Source organism: Carettochelys insculpta, chromosome 2 (genome assembly GCF_033958435.1).
Source record: "Carettochelys insculpta isolate YL-2023 chromosome 2, ASM3395843v1, whole genome shotgun sequence".
NCBI classification, from domain to species: domain Eukaryota; kingdom Metazoa; phylum Chordata; order Testudines; family Carettochelyidae; genus Carettochelys; species Carettochelys insculpta.
The window spans coordinates 224,643,111-224,663,089 of NC_134138.1; positions in this window are offsets into that span (position 1 = coordinate 224,643,111).

Sequence of the window (19,979 nt, forward strand, 5' to 3'; positions counted from 1 at the left end):
GTGCCGCCGGCACCGGCGCTTGTTTAGCTGCCGCCCTGCCTGCGGTGCGGGGCAGCTGGCTGATTATCGGAGGCTGAGCCGCTTCCACGTGGCTCTCCGTGCCGCCGCCGATCAGCTGTTGCTGTGGCTGGGGGCTGCTCGCTCCTCCCGTCCCGCTCGCTGTTGCTACCGGCAGGGATCTGGCTGGGGAGGCTTTCCTCCGTTTCTGCGCTGATGGGGTGAGGGAGGCAGCTTTCCTTTTATGGGCCCCGGAGGGTCCCTCCTGCTGCGGCCGCTGCGACACGTCTGGCTGGAGGGCCTTATCAAAAAGCAGCATTTTAAGCTGCATCTCCCTGTCTCTCCTTGCTCTGGCTGTTAATTTAGCACAGAAGGAGCATTCCTGTGCAACATGGGACTCCCCAAGGCACCTTATGCATAGACTGTGCCCATTGGATGCTGGCATCGCCTCTCGGCAGGACTCACATTTTTTAAATCCTGAAGAGGACATTGTTGGTGAGTCTTTCAGTCGTTAAACGGGTACTTAGCACCTTCTCTGTGCTGTTTTCCCCTTCCGATGGCCTGCCGCAGCAGGAGGGCTGATGGCCCTGTGCTCCTGGCCTCCGGCGCTTGTTACTGGGACTGGATTGAAGCTGTCCCGCTTGTAGTTTGTTTGTTGCTTTTGTTTTTCTTTTTTTTTTTGCAAAAATAACAACCGGCTAACTTGCAGTAGCCTAAGTACTTGAAAAACTTTAAAGAAAAACAGTTAAAGTCATTGAATACGCTACTTGGCCTTAGCCTAGTTCGGATTCCGTCTGCAGCCAACGGTGGTTAAGAGGAACTGGCGAGGACCGGATCGCGCACATGGCCAGAAGCGCGCAAGGGAGCGGTGCGGTCTGGCGCATGCGCAGTCCGGCAGAAACTGCTTGGAAGATCCGATCTGCGGCGCCGGGGAAGCCCGACACCTATTGTGGAGCACCCACGGGGACACTCAAAGAAGAACAAACCCTTCCTTGCATAATTTCTTGACATTTTCTGTATACCAATGTGAAGTGATTTATTCCTCTACACATTCAGTAATTAGTTTCTTCATTCACCTAGTATGAGAGGATAAAGGTTTCCTGGGTATTATACTGTTTGTGAATCAAAATATTATCTTGCCTCTCCTTACCCTGAGAGTTGGAGCCTGTAAGCAATCCATGCATAGAACTCCGAGAGTGGTTCTGCAAGCAAAGCACTTGAGGACTGGGTTTAATTTAAAGAACATACTTGTATCTGTAGTTTGGGATTATAATTCAGGCTACGTCTACACTAGGACACTATAGGCTACGTCTACACGTGAAGCCAACATCGAAATAGATTATTTCGATGTAGCAACATCGAAATAGGCTATTTCGATGAATAACGTCTACACGTCCTCCAAGGCTGGCAACGTCGACGTTCAACTTCGACGTTGCGCGGCACCACATCGAAATAGGCGCTGCGAGGGTACGTCTACACGCCAAAGTAGCACACATCGAAATAAGGGTGCCAGGCACAGCTGCAGACAGGGTCACAGGGCGGACTCAACAGCAAGCCGCTCCCTTAAAGGGCCCCTCCCAGACACAGTTGCACTAAACAACACAAGATACACAGAGCCGACAACTGGTTGCAGACCCTGTGTCTCAGCATGGATCCCCAGCTGCCGCAGCAGCAGCCAGAAGCCCTGGGCTAAGGGCTGCTGCCCACGGTGACCATAGAGCCCCGCAGGGGCTGGAGAGAGAGCATCTCTCAACCCCCCAGCTGATGGCCGCCATGGAGGGCCCAGCAATTTCGATGTTGCGGGATGCAAATCGTCTACACGGTCCCTACTTCGACGTTCAACGTCGAAGTAGGGCGCTATTCCGATCCCCTCATGAGGTTAGCGACTTCGACGTCTCGCCGCCTAACGTCGAAGTTAACTTCGAAATAGCGCCCGACGCGTGTAGACGCGACGGGCGCTATTTCGAAGTTAGTGCCGCTACTTCGAAGTAGCGTGCACGTGTAGACACAGCTTATGTCAAAGCAGTCTATGTTGAAGTAATGACATCGAAATAGGCTACTTTGACATGTATCATCCACACATCCATAGGGGTTGGTGCCATTGATGTTCCACATCGAAGTAGCAATGGCGAACGTCAAAAGGGGCTGCCCCGAAAGGAAAAGCAGAGCATCCACACACACAAGCACCACCTTCAAATAAAGGGGCCAGGAAAGCCCGCGGATGGGGTCACAGGCTGGACTAGCCCTTCCAGGGCAAGAGCAAGCCGCTCCTTTAAAGGGCTCCTTCCAGACACACCAGATCTGCACAACACGAGGTCTGCAGATCACTAGCCACACCCTCACAGACCAAGACACAGCAGGTATGGACCCTCAGCAGCAGCAGCAGCAGCAGCACCTGGAAGCCTTCCAGGTTGTCACCCAGGGAGCAAGCTCCCTGCTAGATGCTGCGCGGGTGGCCGCCCAGCAGCTCCTGGGAGGGGGCCCTCCCCGGGGGCAGACAGGGATGCCCCTGACCACCAGGATCCCCTGTTCCTTCCCCACCAGATGCTCCACCGGCTCTGGAGCTACCCCACCAGCTCCAAGTGGTGGGAGCAGCTGGTCATGTGGGAGTGGGACGACAACATGTGGCTGCAGAACTTCCTCATGCGCCGGCAGACGTTCCTGGAGCTCTGCCAGTGGCTCACCCCCGCACCGAGGTACCAGGACAACCAGATGTGGCGCACCCTTCCCGTTGAGAAGAAGGTTGCAATAGCTGTCTGGAAGCTGGCCACTCCAGACAGCTACTGCTCCATCAGACACCAGTTTGGAGTGTGAGAGGCCACGGTCGGGGCCATCATCATGGAGGTAAGGAAGCCTGAGCATGAATGCACTGGGGGTGGGGGGCCAGGGAGGGGGGCCCGGGTGTGGGGTCATGGAGGAAGGGGCCAGGTGGGAGCCTGGGTAGGGAGGGGTGCCCTGGCAGGGAGAAGCTGGGCAGGTGAGGCCTGGGGGGGTGCCCAGGAGGGGTGCCCCAGAGGGGGGACTCAGGGGGAGGGGCCTGGGGCATCCTGCACACCCTCATGGGCACTTGTGTCCCCTCCCCACAGGTGGTCTGTGCACTTAATACCTTGCTGTTCCAGAGGGCCATCTGAGTTGGGGGCCTGGATGCAGCCGTTGCCAGATTTGCTGCCATGGGGTTCTCAAACTGCTTCAGGGCCCTAGACAGGACCCACATCCCCATCCATGCCCCAGAACGCAGTGGGGGAAGATACATAAATTGGAGGGGCTACCACTCCGTGGTCGTGCAGGCCATGGTGGACAGCTGGGGCCACTTCCAGGATGTGTAAGTGAGCTGGCCCGGCTGTACACACAAAGTACACAGAACTCGGGTCTGTGCTGCTGGCTTGAGGCAGGGACCTATATCCCCCAGAGGGAGATCTCTCTGGGGGACACCACCACGCCCCATGCCTCATGGCAGATATAGTCTACCCCACCAGCCCTAGCTCATAAGCCCATACACTGGCCACTTCACTGCCAGCCAGGAGTGGTTCAGTGGTTGCCTGAACCAGGCTTGCCAAGTGGTGGAGAGGACCTTCGGCCACCCGAAGGGCTGGCGGCAGTGCCGCCTCACCCACCTGGACATCGGCCTCCAGAACATCCCCCAGGCTGTGGGTGTATGCTGCACATTCCACAACATTGTTGAGAGCAAGGGGGAGGCCTCCCCCAGCTGGCTGCCACACCCAGTTGCCAGGCCCAAGGTGAGAGGGTATGGGTCTGTGAGGCCCTCTGGGCCCATTTTGATCAGGGGGGCCCCTGAGCACCTCCCTGGACATCTCTGGTGGACCTCCTGCACACTGCCTCCACCACCCGCACACTATCCCCCCAACAAGCACGAGTCTCAGGTTCTTTGTAAAATAAAACTGCAGATTATTGATTACTGATAAAACTGTCTGGTGATATGTGCACAACAAAAACTGGAACCGATATACAAATGGGGGGACCAGTGGATGGCTCAGCCATTGGCCCATCCATCTAGGGTAGGGATAGAGGGTGCGACCCCCGGCAGGTGCTGGTCATGGGACCCCCTTGTCTGCAGTCCCTGGCATGGCAGGCTGGGAGCTGGGAGGCCTGGCAGGTAGGGCTGGGATGCCTCCACCCGACAGTCTTCAGCCCCAGTGGTCTCCAGTCTTGGGGGACTGGCAGGCGAGGTGGCAGGCAGAGTGGCAGGCGAGGCCAGTGGGGCGGCAGGGGGGCAGCAAGGGGCGGGAGCCGGGCCACAGCTTCCCGGAACAACCCAGCTATGTCCCAGAAGACCCCCATGAACTCCTTCCATGCCGCTGGGCTCCAGGTGGACTCCTCCCTGTCAAACCACAGCCTCTCCTTGGCCATCTCTGCCTGCTGCTGGAGAACCGCACCCATCCTGGCCTCAGCAGTGTCCCCGGGCAAGGGCGGTGCCTGACTTCTGGTGGGCTCTCGGGGACTGCAGAGGGTGCCTAGCTGCCTGGGGCCTTGGATGGTGCAGCTGCGGAAAGGGGGAGAGTGGGAGTGGAACACTGTTAGTATTGTGCCCTGGCCCATGGCCTGTTTCCCCTGTTCCCCTTTGGGTGCTGGGTCTCTGTTCCCCATCCATGGGTGTAGTGTCCTGTTGGGTGGCCCCATTGCATGGTCCCCCGGCCCCCAGGGTTAGGGCACAGTGCTGTCCATGGGTGTGGGTGCTGACGGGTGCTGATGGCCATGCTGCCGTCCTGGGACTGTGCTGTGGCTGGGCAGTTGTGGGTCAGGGTCCACTGGGGGTGTGTGGGGACCCCGGTTGTGTCTGGTACCCCCACCCCATGGCCTGATTCATAGGAATAAATGGACTTCGGAGTAGGTGGGGTCCTTTCGAAAAGGAGCCCCATCTGGACGAGCCGCGCGGCGGCCAGCCGCGTCAATTTTGAAGTGCCGCGACCGCCCGCATGCTAATGAGGCGCTGAATATGTATTTCAGTGCTTCATTAATAAACTTCAAAATGGCCATTTGCATGGCTATTTCGAAGTTTTTGGCTAGTGTAGACGTAGCTTCAGTGATGAAAGTTCAAATGGTATAGTGGCTCACAGCCAGGGCTATATGGGCTGGCCCCGACACTTTGTGAGATCAGTGTAAAATGGCTGAAGATGCTAAACTGGAACAGAAGGCATGGGACTGATCAAGAGGAATCTCTGAATTCCAGATGTAGGCTGGGTGATAGATTTCACCTCCCCCAACCCTGTGAACTCCACCTATGTACACCCTGAGTACTAGGCCAGCATACATAAAGAGTAAGTGTTATGCTAATAAAGCCACTTAGTAAAAAATCTATCTGTAAAACTGTCTTTCTGCTTGAAAGTATGAAGGCATTTTATGACTTACAATCAACCTAGAGGCGATTATTATTTAAATATCTAGTGCTATTCAAATGACCTGATTTTTCTGTCATGATTGCTACACTGTTGTTTGAAAGAATTATAATCACACGTGTGTTGAGTTAAGGGCACAAGAGAGGTAAGGTGGCATCTCTGTTATTAAGGCTGGCTTCAGCCTTTCACTTAATGAGGAAATTCATGCTCGGTTTCAGATGAGGAAACCAGTGTATTGTTGCTAAATTAAAAGCAAATAAGTGGTGGGTAAAAACTGAATTTTTAGGAAGTGGGGAGGGAGACTGAAATAAATATGTTCAGGTTTACTTGGGGCTTTGCCAGGAATTCTAAGCAAGGTCCAGCTCTTTGTCACCCATCCATGTGGAGAGCAGGTGCATAGCAACTGTGCAGAACCATTCTCCTGCCATATACTGTAATCTTTGGTACAGGTAGCCCACAAATATAACTAATATGATGCTGATGCCCTTTGTAGTTGGATCATGGGTTGACTACCTGTGCCTTAGTAAAGTCATTTAAACTATATAGCCTTTAAAATTTACTTAATCGTCATCCATTTTGAATGAAATTTGTAGTTTATAGGATAGAAGTTGGGGAGAAGTTTGTAACTGCCATGAAGCCCCTAGGGGTGCCACAACAGTCCCAAGCATGGGTGAAGAAGGAGGGTTGGTCAGATGAGTGACAGTAAAACAATAATACGAACGAAATCTGATGCCAGTACAACTAACTGATAAAAGACCCCGTCTCAGATGTCGCCCGGCTAAACAAGGTCTGCAATACCAATCGAGTGATTGGGGTTGGGCACCTAAGGAATGGACAAGATCCGTGCTAGTGACAATACACAAGAACGGAAGCATGTTGGAGTGCAAGAACTACAGAATGATTATCCTAAGGAGTCATCAAGGCAAGGTGCTGATGATGATGCTGATGGAGAGAGAGAGATTGCAGATAGAAGAATATCTAGCGAATGAGCATGTGGGATTCAGGAAAGATAGAAGTACCACACAGCAGATATTGGCACTAAAGACTGATAGCAGAGAAAGCTCGACAAAAGGACAAGAACATCTACAACTGCTCCATCAATTTTCAGAAGGCATTTGACTGTATAGATCAGAAAGTGACTTGGGCAGTGTTGGAGTCCTGCGGAGTGGACAGCAGACTGATACAGAGAATGGATAGATGATATAGTAGTTTGGTGTGGAGCTCGTCCACAGAGACTAAGCCACTCCGCACTGGAGAGGGAAAGATGGAAGGGAATAATGAGGGAGGCATTGGACACCAACAGGCACTGAGCCTAAGGTTGTTGATCATGATGATGAGAAAGGTTTAAGAACCTTTTCATTTGTAATTGACTAACTTTCACATTTACAATAATTTCCCGTTAAACAGTTGTGATTTATACACTCTTTAGTACTTATAGTGAGATAGCTTCTTGTTTCAACAGTCATTGAAACAAATGATAGGCATACACTGGTGATAAAGTCAAAAACAAACAAGTTTTTCAGACTTTTGTTTTTACTAGTGTTCAACCATAGCTGGTTAATTTAACCTGATAAGATAATGTTCATATTACTGGTGACTCAGCCACGGATTTGCTGAGACTCTGTGTTTAGCAAAATACAATAACAGCACCAAATTATTGTAATTTGAGGGTTTTATCGGTGACACTGCACTATCTTTCTCTTTGCTTCTTTTGGGCTAAAAAGGTTAGGTCTGTAAATAAGACATAATCCAATAAGACCATTCTTTGCTTTTGAGAGTCCTGACATTTTCTCTGGATAATCTGACAGTTAGAGGAGAACAACTGTGCTCATAGAAAATGGATCTTTAAAAAATGATGTGAGCACAAATCCAATATATTACAGCATATTTTTTCTGCTAATAGTCACAACTTATTTGTATATTTACCTCATCCCAAAATTAGATGGCATTTTTATTTTATTAACAATCATTTGCTAGTATTGCTTGTTTGCTGTACAATACTATTGAGGGTAAAATTATGGCTTGACCAGAAGAAGCATAGAAGAGACTGGGAACCAGACTGTGATCCAGAGTTACAGTAGGCTTCCCAGTTTCCTCCCTCTGCTTATGGGAGAGGAGGTTAAAATCACCTAATGAGCCTGACAGCTGATGAATATTAGATCACTTGAGCCGCGTCTACGCGTGCCGGCTACTTTGAAGTACCCTATTTCGAAGTTGACATCGACGTAAGGTGGCGACACGTCGAAGTCGCTATCCTCATGAGGGGATGGGAATAGCGCCCTACTTCGACGTTCAGCGTCGAAGTAGGGCATGTGTAGCTGATGCGCGTCCCGCACCATCGAAATAGCGGGGTCCGCCATGGCGGCCATCAGCTGAGGGGTTGAGAGATGCTCTCTCCAGCCCCTGAGCTCGATGGTTGCCGGGTGCAGCAGCCCCTTAAAGCTCCCCGCCCCCTGCCTTCCTGTGCAGGAAGCTGAGAGAGCATGCAGATGGCAGCACAGCCACGCGGCCAGCCTGCATGTCTCACAGCAGCCGCAACCCAACAGCCTGAACCCATGGCAGCCAGCCAGCCCCCCAAATGCCCCCAGGGCACCCCCCTCTCCAACGGGAGCCAGGGCTCCCAGCCTGGCAGCCAGCTGGGGAAGAGGCAGCGAGTTCCCTCCTGGACAGAGGCCGAGCTCCGGGACCTGCTGGGGCTCTGGAGCGAGGAGGAGGTGCTCCAGGTAATGGGGAGCAAGAGGCGGAACACAGACACATTCGCCCCACTGGCCGAGGGCCTGGCCACCGGGGGTCACCCTGCCCGCACTCCTGACCATGTCAGGAGTAAGGTTAAGGAGCTGAGGCAGGGTTACACCTGGGCCCGGGATGCGGCCAGCCGATCTGGGGCCGCCCCTGTCACTTGCCCCTTTTACAGGGAGCTCAGGGAAATCCTGGGCGCCCGGCACACCCGCTCCTCTCTGGCCACTCTTGACACCTCGGCCGATGAGCCCCAGCAGGCCCCGGAGGTGGAGTCCGCCCCGGAGGCAAGTCCCGCACCCCAGGGCCCCCCCAGGAGCCCAACCCTGGGACACCAGAGGAGGAGGAGGAGGGGGGATCCTCCTCCAGCAATGGGGGGCTCCAGATCGCCATCCCGTCCTGGAGCTCCGGCAGGGTGTACGCCCACAGAGTGTCCCCCGACCATGGGAGCAGACCGTCAGGTATGTACCCCCCCGGTGCACACCCCCAGGGTTGAGGGGTGGGGGCAACAGACATGACCAGGGCCCTCCACATGCCCAGATGACCATGGCCCCAAGGACAGAGGACCATGGCCTCTTCCCTCAGAAGAATATATCAGCCCCTGCCCCCCCAGCATGACAGTGCCATGTCCCTGGGGATGGAGGGAGCGGAACCTAGGGTCCCCCGTGGGGAGGGGGTGGGACACCCATCATCAGCAGCAGCAGCATCTCCCGGGGACGGGGATGGGGAACCAGCAAAGGAGGGGTGCGGGGACAAGGGCCACGGCTCAGGGCCCACACTAACGGCTGTCTTCACTCTTCTTCCCCCCCCGTGTTCCGCAGCTGCACCATCGGACGGACCAGAGAGCACCGGCGAGGTGTCAGTGGTCCCGGAGAGCCCACCGGGGCCATCACTCCAGGCCAGCCCCTCGACGGAGCACCGACCAGCCCCAGGACGGGGACGACGGCGGACCCAGCACCATCCGAGGATGGCGACGGACCCCCAGCTGCCTGGCGATCCTCTGGCGGCAGCTGGAGGTGTCAGAGCAGCGCCTGCGGGTGGACGAGTGGTGCCTCCATCTGCAGGAGCGGGCGCTGGCCTGGCGCCAGGAGGCATGGGGGGCCTTTTTGTGCACATTTGAGCGCATCGCGGACTACCTGGCCCCCCATGCCGCGCCAGCCGCTGCTCTGCCCGCCCTGCCTGCTCCACCCGCCACTCCACCCGCTGCTCCACCCACCGTCCCACTGCTGTCTGCCACCGAGGGGCCATCCTCCGAGGGGGACCTGGGGCCTGCTGACACCTGCTGGCCATATCTGCCGGTCCGCCTGGCCCCCAGCCAGCCCCAGCCAGGGCTGAGGCCGAGGCGCGGGTTGCGGCCGCCCACCCCCCGTGCTGGACGTTAGGGGGGTGCGGGGCCCAGGACGTGCCCCCCACCCCTTTGTACATATCCCCTTTTACTTGTGTTTTGTATATAGTTTGTATTAGACCCCTGTTATGTTATGATACCTGCCCCCCCCATGTAAATAGTTCTCCCCTTCCTTGTCTTCCCATTTTTTTTGCTTATCATCATTATAATATATATAATATTTATGTTTGTTGTAAAGAATATAATAAGAATAAGAATTCAACGTTTGGTGGTTTCACAAACAACAGGTCTATTTTTATGTGCAGGAAAAGTGGTGGTGGGGGTGTGCTCTTGGGTGCTCTGTGGTGTGGGCGTAGGGGCAGGGAGTGTGGTGGAGGATGGTGGGGTGCAGTGGGGGGCCTGCCAGCATTCACCCAGCGGCTTTGTCGAAATGGGCCTGCAGGGCCTCCCGGACCCGGATCCCCTCGGGGTGCACCTGGTGACTGGGGGCAGCGGGTGGCTGCAAGTCGGCCCTGTCAGCCTCCACAGCCCAGCCCTGAAAGAAGGCCTCCCCCTTGCTCTCCACCAGGTTGTGGAGGGTGCTGCACGCGCCCACAATCTGGGGGATGTTGGTGGGGCCCGCATCAAGGCGGGTGAGGAGACACCTCCAGCGCCCTTTGAGGTGGCCAAATGTGTGCTCAACCACCTGGCATGCGTGGTTCAGGTGCATGTTGAAGCACTCCTGGCTGGCTGACAGATGGCCCGTGTAAGGGTGCATGAGCCAGGGCCAGAGGGGGTACGCCACATCTGTGACGACTCAGAGGGGCATGGTGGTGTCCTCCACAGGGATCTACCACTGGGGGATGTAGGTCCCTGCCTCCAGCCGGCAGCACAGGCCCAAATTCCGGAATACCTGGGCGTCGTGGGTGCTGCCAGGCCAGCCAACATATATGTCCAGGAAGCGGCCCCAACTGTCCACCAAGGCCTGGAGGACCACTGAATGGTAGCCCTTCCTGTTCAAGAAGCATCCTCCACTGTGCTCCGGGGCATGGATGGGGATATGGGTCCCATCCAGAGCCCCAAAGCAATTGGGGAAGCCCAGGGTGGCAAACCCCGCGATGGCGGCATCTGGGTCCCCAAGCCACACGAGCCTGTGAAGGAGCAGGGCATTGATGGCGTGGACAACCTGCAGGGGAAGGACATGGGAGAGCGCCAATGAGGAGGGGTGTGTAGGGTGTGTGTGGCCCTCCCCTGCCAGGGCTCCCCTCCAGCCCCAGGGCTGCCTCCCCTCCCCGTGGGTCCTCTTACATCCATGAGGACAGCCCCAATGGTGGCCTTGCCCACGCCAAACTGCTGGCCCACGGATCAGTTCCTGTCTGTAGTGGCCAGCTTCCAGACAGTGATGCTGACCCATTTCTCCACGCTGAGGGCACGCCGCATGGCGGTGTCCTGGTGCCTCAGTGCGGGGGTGAGCCACTGGCAGAGCTCCAGAAATGTCAGCCGGCTCATACGAAAGTTCTGGAGCCAGCGGTCATCGTCCCACTCGCCGAGCACCAGCCACTCTCACCAGTCGGTGCTGGTGGGGTAGGTCCACAGCCGGCGGCATGTGTGGCGGGGGGGGCGGGGGGCAGCAGGGTCTGGGGTTGCTTCCTCATCCCCTGGGGGCAGCTCCTCTTCTGTGGCTAGAATGTGATCAGCTGCCTCCTGCATGGCATTGAGCAGGGCGAGCATTGCTCCTGCAGGGGCGGCTGGGTGGACCTCTGGCTGCTGCTGCTGCTGTTGCTGCTGCTGCTGGGGATTCATAACTGTGTCGCCGAGGTGTGTGTGCCTATGGCTCTGCAAACCGTGTGGTGTGCAGGCTGAGTGTGTCTGGGAGGGGCCCTTTAAGGGAGCGGCTAGCTGTTGTCCCGGAAGTGCTAGTCCGCCCTGTGACCCTGTCTGCAGCTGTTCCTGGCACCCTTATTTCAATGTGTGCTACTTTGGCGTATAGACATTCCCCTGCAGCGCCTACTTCGATGTGGCGCTGCCCAACGTCGATGTTGAATGTCAACAGCACCAGCCCTGGAGGACGTGTAGACGTTATTCATCGAAATAGCTTATTTCGATGTCGCTACATTGAAATAAGCTATTTCGATGTAGCATACACATGTAAACGTAGCCTTGATGGCTTGTGGGGTGGAGTGACAAAGCTCCCCCTTTCCCTCCCCACTTCCCAGGAAAGGGGGAAGTAGCAAGTGTAAACACTACTATATAGTATGTAGGTATCTGGCTTATCTTAACCAACTTGTGTCAGAACATCATACTGTGACCAATCTAATGTTAAGGAGTAATCCCATATAATTTAAATTCTAGGGGATGGGTGCTCAGGGTACGCATATTTGGGGTGGTGGGAAAAGAGACAGCAGAGGGACTCTTCCACACTCGTCATGTGTGATTGTTCATTCACAGACCAAATTCTACCTACTGGGGTTAAGAAAGATTCCACTCACAGTTGATGACTATAGATGCCCTTTCTGGTATTTCTTGATCAAATGATCAGCAATGACTCAACAGAGGCTGTTGCTAGATTACTGGGATTTGTTGACTTCAGACAAAACTTCTGTCCACAGATCGCGACCAAACTGCCAAGGAAATCATGAGAGCTATCTGCTCTGTTGACAGAGAGTAGCCGGACTGCCCAACCGCTCTATCAGCAAAATGGCCAACAGGACGCACAGAGACCTGCCGAGTTTTCTGGAAGTCCTGTCTGTCCACAGAGGTCCCCCCCCGAAACGTCCAGACAGGCTTGCTGTTGGCAGGTGTCTGTTGACAGAGGTGTTATTTCGCATAGAGAGCAGGGTACAGCAGCCAACAAAAGTGCTGCATTCTGTCCACTTACTGTGAACAGAACACCTTGGGAAGCCGGAAGCTCTAGTGTAGACATAGCCCAAGAGCTCACTGCTGGGGGATGGCAGAATGCTGTTTAGGTAAGGCTAAGTTTCTAATTCCATAAGGAAATAAGTAAAGGTGATCTGATTTTTTTTGAAGATGCTGAGAGCCAACAGCTGCTATTGACTTCTGTGGGATTTTTAGCTGCTTAGTACTTTTAGGATTGTAAGGAATTTTTAGTAAAAATAGATGAAACAGGGAGTAGGCAACAGAAGTTGTATCTGTCAAGAAAAATCAAGATGTGGAAATTTGTGGCAATTGTAAAGGCATTCTTAATCCAGTTTTCAAAGTCTCAGAAAGGTAGCTGTGTTAGTCTGTAGCTTCACAAAAAACAAGTCGTCCTGTAGCATCTTAAAGACTAACAGTTTTATTTATGAGATAATGAGCTTTCATGGGTAAGTGGGTCTTACCCACAGAAGCTCCTTACCTAATAAATAAAATTGTCAGTTTCAAAACGTTCACAAATAGTTCTTGCCGTCTCTAAAATATGTTCTTGATGCAGTAACAGCTAGACAGAAGATCAGGAGCTGCAGTTAATTCATCTTTATTTATTGGAGGTAAACCCTGAACTGCATGCTCAGTTCATAAGGGGAAAATCTCAGCTCCATGAGCTTTCTGTTAGAGCATCATTAATCACTACAGTATTGCAACCAAACATCAGGTACCTGGAACCCAAGACTGTCATGTAATCACCATAGAAACTGATTATAACACTTATAATACTTAAGCTTAGTTCTGTCGAGGCCTGAGACTTGTGAGAGAAAATCAACCCAGGCCAAAGTTGATTTTTTTCCCCAATGATGTTCAATATAAGAACATAAGAAAGGCCATACTGTCCATGTAGCCTAGTATCCTGTCTGCTGACAGTTGCCAATACCATGTGCCCCAGAGGGAGTGAACTAAACAGGTAATCATCACTCTCCTCCCTTCCATCTCCAGCCTCTGACAAACACAGGCTTGGGACACCATTCCTTACCCATCCTGGGTAATAGCCATTAATGAACCTAACCTCCATGAATTTGTCTAGCTCCTTTTTAAACCCGGTTGTAGTCCAAGCCTGCACAGCCTCCTCTAGCAAGGATTTCCGCATTTTGACTGTGTGCTGTGTGAAAAAGAATTTCCTTTTATTGGTTTTAAACCTGCTGCCCATTAGTTTCATTTCATGTCCCCTAGTTCTTATAAGATGGGAACAAGTAAATCATTTTTCTTTGTTCACTTTCTCCACACCACTCATAATTTTATATATCTCTATCATATCTGCCCTTAGTCTCCTTTTTTCTGAACCGAAAAGTCCTAGTCTCCTTAATCTCGCTTCATATGAGATCCATTCCAAACTCCTAATCATTTTAGTGGCCCTTTTCTGAATCTTTTCTAATTCCAATATGTCTTTTTTGAGATGAGGTGACCACATCTGTATTCAGTATTCAAGAGGTGGGTGTACCATGGTTTTATATCAGGGCAGTAAGATATTTTCTATCTTATTCTCCATCCATTTTTTAATGATTCCGAACAACCTGTTTTCTTTTTTGACTGCTGCTGCACACTGTGTGGACATTTTCTTAGAACTATCCATGAGGACTCCAATATCTCTTTCCTGATTAGTTGAAGCTAAATTAGCCCCCATCATATTGTATGTATACTTGGGGTTATTTTTTCCAATGTGCATTACTTTACATTTATCCACATTAAATTTCATTTGCCATTTTGTTGCTCAGTCTCTCAGTTTTATGAGATCCTTCTGAAGTTCTTCACAGTCTGCTTTGGTCTTAACTATCTTGAGCACTTTATGAAAACAGAACAGTGATCATAGCACTTTAAAGACTAACAAAATAATTTATTAGGTGATAAGCTTTTGTGGGACAGATGTACTTCTTCAGATCTATAGCCTTACTAGAACAGACTCAATATATAAAGCACAGAGGTCCAAAAATTGTTTTTAAGGTTGACAAATCAGAAAAAAATTGTTATCCAGGTTGGCAAGTGAGATAGAAGAGCAGAAGGAGGGGGCTGAGATGTGGAGGAAGTTAAGTGTTTGGTCAAACATCAAAGTGTGTGAAAGAGTCCTTATAATGGGTCATGTAATTGCTGTCTGTGTTCAAACCAAGTGTTAATGTGTCACATTTAAATATGAATGTTAGATCCAAACATTGTCTTGGTACACAGTTGTTAAAATCTCTTTTCTCCAGAATGCAAATTCTCAGGTGTTTGAAATAATGGCCCACTCCATTAAAGTACTGGCTGTCAGGTTTGTATATCTGGAGAGTTTTTATGTCTGCTCTGTGTCAATTCATTCTGTGGCAAAGAGTGCTTGCAGTTTGTCCAATGTACGTAGTGGATGGACATTGCTGGCACATGATGGCAGAAGCAATGTTAGTTGAGGAACAGGAGAATGTGCCCCTGATCTCATAATTAATGTGGTTTGGTCCAGTGACGGTATCTCCAGAATAAATATATGGACAAAACTGGCAATGGGGCTTGTTGCAAGGAAAAGTTCCAGGATTATTATTATAGTCTAGCCTGTGTTTGCTAGTGAGAATCCTCATAAGGTTAGGAGGTTGTCTGTAGGAGAGAACAAGTCTGTCATGTAGGGTCTTCTGGACTGTGGCACCATGATTTAGGATAGGTTGTAGGTCTTTAATGATGTATTGCAGTGGTTTGAGTTGGGGGCTGTAGATAATAACAAGTGGTGTTTTGTTGCTGACTTTTTTGGGCCTATCTTGAAGTAGTTGGTTTCTGGGTATTTGTCTTGCCCTGCCAATTTGTTTTTTTTTACTTCTCCCAGTGGGTAATTAAAGTTTATGAATGTTTGGTAGGGATCTTGTAATTTTCAGTCTCTGCCAGTAGGATAACAGCAGATGCAATTGCATCTCAGAGCTTGACTGTAAACGATGGCTTGTGTGTGATGTGTGCAGGATGGAAGCTAGAAGTGTGTAGGTAAGTGTAGCTGTCAGGGGGTTTCCGGTAGAGAGTGGTATTGATCTGGCCATCAATGATTTGCCCTGTAGTGTCCAGGAAATATTTCTCATGTGGAGCACTCAAGGCTGAAGTTAATGGTGGGGTGCAGATTGTTAAAGTCTCTGTGGAATTCTTCCAGAGTCCCTTTACCATGGGTCCAAATCATAAAGATGTCATCAATGTATCATAAGTAAAGGAGAGGTAATAGGGGACGAGTGCCGAGGAATTAACATTTGGAACTAACATTCATATTCAAATTTGACAAACTAACACTTGGTTTGAACAGGGACAGTAATTACCTGACCCATTATAAGAACTTTTTAACATTGATGTTTGATGAAGCACTTAACTTTCCCCACCTCAATGCACCCCTCTTTTCTGCTATTCTATCTGATTTGTCAACCTTAATAACATTATTTCTGGTTTGTCAAACTTGATAACAATTTTTACACATCTATACTTTATATATTGAGCCTGTTCTGGTAAGGCTATAGATCTAAAGAAGTGGGTCTGTCCCACGAAAGCTCGACACCTAATAAATTATTTTGTTAGTCTATAAAGTGCTACATGACTGTGTCGTGTTTTGATAGAATACAGACTAACACAGCTATCTCTCAGTTACTATTGAGCAGTTTAGTATTGTCTGCAAGCTTTGACATCTCACAGTTTACTTCTTTCTCCAGATCGTTTAAGAATAAGTTGAATAGTATTGGTCCTAGGACTGACCCTTGGGGAACACAGCTAGTTACCCCATTCCATTCTGAAAATTTACCATTTATTCCTACTCTTTGTTTCCTGTCCTGTAACCAATTCATGAAAGCATCTTCCCTCTTATCCCATGACAACTTAATATATGTAAAAGCCTTTGGTGAGGCACCTTGTCAATGGCTTTCTGGAAATCTAAGTACACTAAATCTACTGCATCCCCCTTGTCCACATCTGTTGACCCGTTAAAGAACTCTAATAGATTAGTAAGACATGATTTCACTTTACAGAAACTATACTGACTTTTGCCCAACACAGTATGTTAAGAGCATAAGAACATAAGAACAGCCATGTTCTTCTATGTGTCTGAAAATTTTATTTTTTTACTATGGTTTCAACTAGTTTGCATGGTACTGACATTAACTTACCCGTCTTTAATCACCGGGATCGCCTCTAGAGCCCTTTTTAGATATTGGCATTATGTTAGCTATCTTCCAGTCACTGGGTACAGAACCTGATTTAATGGAAGGTTGCAGACCACAGTTAATATTTCAGCAGTTTCACATTTGAGTTCTTTCAGAACTTTTGGTAAATGCCATCTGCTCCCAGTGACTTGTTACCAATAAGTTTGTCAATTACTTTCAAAACCTCCACTAATGACACCTCAATCTTGGACAATTCCTCAGATTTGTCACCTACAAAGGATGGCTCAGGTATGGGAATCTCCCTAACATCCACAGCCATGAAGACTGAAGCAAATAATTAATTTAGTTTCTCTGCCATGACTTTATCAACTTTGAGTGTTCCTTTTTTATCTCAATTGCCTAGGGGACCCACTGGTTGTTTAGTAGGCTTCCTTCTTCTGATGTACTTAAAAACATTTTGTTATTGGTTTTTCAGTTTTTTCTTAGCTGTTCTTCAAACTCCTTTTTGGCTTTTCTTATCACATTTTTACACTTAATTTGGCAGTGTTTATGCTCCTTTCTATTTTCCTCATTAGGATTTGATTTCCATTTTTTAAAAGATACCTTTTTATCTCTCACTGCTTCTTTTATGTGGTTGTTAAGCCACTGTGGCTCTTTTTTGGGTCTCTTAAGCTGCGGCTACACGACCCGGCTACTTCGAAGTAGCCATGCCAACTTCGAAATAGCGCCCACCATGTCTACACGTGGTGAGCGCTATTTCGAAGTTGAAATCAACGTAAGGCGGTGAGACTTCGAAGTCGCTATCCCCAACAGGAGATGGGAATAACGCCCTACTTCGATGTTGAACGTCGAAGTAGGGCAAGTGTAGACGATCCGCGTCCCGCAACATCGAAATAGCGGGGTCTGCCATGGTGGCCATCAGATGAGGGGTTGAGAGATGCTCTCTCTCCAGCCCCTGAGCTCTATGGTCGCCGCGTGCAGCAGGCCCTTAAAGCTCCCCGACCCCTGCATTCCTGTGCAGGAAGCTGAGAGCGCGTGCAGGTGGCAGCACTGCCACGTGGTCAGCCTGCACACCCGCAGCAGCCGCAGCCCAACACCCCCGCATTGATGGCAGCCAGCCAGCCCCCCACGCACCTCCAGGGCACCCCCCCAAGGGGAGCCAGGGCTCCCAGGCTGGCAGCCAGCTGGGGTAGAGACAGCGGGGCCCCTCCTGGACGGAGGCCGAGATCCGGGACCTGCTGGAGCTCTGGGGCGAGGAGGAGGTGCTCCAGGTAATGGGGAGCAAGAGGTGGAATGTGGATGCGTTCGCTCGGCTGGCTGAGTCCCTGGCTGCCCGGGATCGCACTGCCCACACTCCTGACCACATCAGGAGTAAGGTTAAGGAGCTGCAGCAGGGTTATGCCCAGGCCCGGGATGCGGCCAGCCAATCTGGGGCCGCCCCCACCACTTGCCCCTTTTGCAGAGAGCTCAGGGCCATCCTGGGCCCCCGGTACACCTCCTCCCCCAGCCACTCTTGACACCTCGGCCGACGAGCCCCAGCAGGCCCCGGAGGTGGAGTCCGCCCCGGAGGCAAGCCCTGCACCCCAGGGGCCCCTCCAGGAGCCCACCCCTGGGATTCCGGAGGAGGAGGAGTGGGACTCCTCCAGCAACGGGGACTCCACATCGCCCTCCCATCCCGGAGCTCCGGCAGGGCTTCCGCCCAATGGGTGTCCCCCGACCATGGGAGCGGACTGTCAGGTATGTACCCCCCCAGTGCACACCCCCCGGGTTAAGGGGCGGGGACAAGAGACATGACCAGGGCCCTCCACATGCACAGATGACCATGGCCCCAAGGACAGCAGTGGCATGTCCCTCAGAAGAGTGCATCAGCCCCTGCCCCCCAGCAGGACAGCACCATGCCCCATCCCTGGGGATGCGGGGAGCGGAACCTAGGGTCCCCCGGGGGGGGGGCACCCATCATCATCATCAGCATCTCCTGGGGATGGGGATGGGGAACCAGCAGCAGAGGGTTGGGGGGACAAGGGCCATGGGTCAGGGCCCACACTAACGGCTGTCTCCACTCTTCTTCCCCCCTGTGTTCCACAGCTGCACCATCGGAAGGCCCGGAGAGCGCCGGCGAGGTGTCCGTCATCCTGGAGAGCCCACCAGGACCATCCCAGCAGGCCAGCCCCTCAGCGGAGCACCGACCAGCCCCGGGATGAGGCCGATGGCGGAGCCACGGACCCCCAGCTGCTCACGACCCTCCGGTGTCAGCGGGAGGTGTCGGAACGGTGCCTGCGGGTGGAGGAGTGGCGGCTGGAGCTCCAAGAGCGAGCGCTGGCCTGGCGCCAGGAGGCTTGGGGGGCCTTCATGCGCATCTTTGAGCACATAGCACAACACCTGCCCCCCCCCCCCGCCACGCCGCCCACTGCTCCACCTGCCGTTCCACCTGCCGTCCCTCCACCGTCAGCCACCCTGGGGTCTGCCGCTGAGGGGGACCTGGGGCCTGGGGACACCGCTGCCCGGCTGTATTTACTATTTCGACGTAGTGTTCACGTGTAGACGTAGCCATAGAGTGCTACTAGCCCACCTGCATGATCTGTTCTGTCCTTCTGATATATTTTGTACCCCAGTATGATTGTGCCTCATTGATTGTCCTCATTCCATTAGGTTTCTCTGATGCCTATTATATCAATATCCTCCCCTAATACAAGGCACTTTACCTATCTTGTTATTTAGACTTCTAGCATTTGTATTTGTGTATAAGCACTTTTAAACTTGTCACTGTTTATTCATCTGCCCTTTCCTGATGTGTTTGGTTCTTTTTTATATGTTTGTTTCTTTTCTGATCCAGCCCATACTTTGTCCTCTTCCATCCTCTCTCCTGACTAAAACCTAGAAAATCTCTATCAATAGACTGTCCTCTAAGGGAAGTTTCTGTCTGATCCGTGTGCTTCTCTGCACCAGTTGGCTTTCCCATCATTTCTTAGTTTAAAAACTGCTCTACAGCCTTTTTAATGGTAAGTGCCAGCAATCTGGATCCACATTGATATAAGTGGAGTCCATCCCTCCTGCAAAGGCTCCCCCTAGCCCAATAGTTTCCTCAGTTCCTAATAAATCTAAGCCTCTCCTCCCTATGCCATTGTCTCATCCACACACTGAGACTCTGAATTTCTGCCTGACTACATGGCCCTGAAAACATTTATAAGAATGCCACCATAGAGGTCCTGGATTTCAGTCTCTCTCCTGGCAACCTAAATTTGCCTCTAGGATGTCTCTCCTAGACTTCATTGGCACCTACATGTACCACAACCACTGGCTCCTCCTCAGCACTACACATAATTCTATTGAAAGATCTGCATCCTTTGCACCAGGCAGGCAAGTCACCATACAGTTTTGCTGCTCATTGCAAACCCAGATATCGATGTATCTAATGATCAAATCTCCCATTACTAACACATGCCTTTTCCTACTGACTGGAGTTCCTTCCCTCGGAGAGGCATTTTAGTATGACAGGATACCACAACATCATCTAGAAGGGGAGTCCCAACTATGGGATGGGTTCCCTCCCCTTCT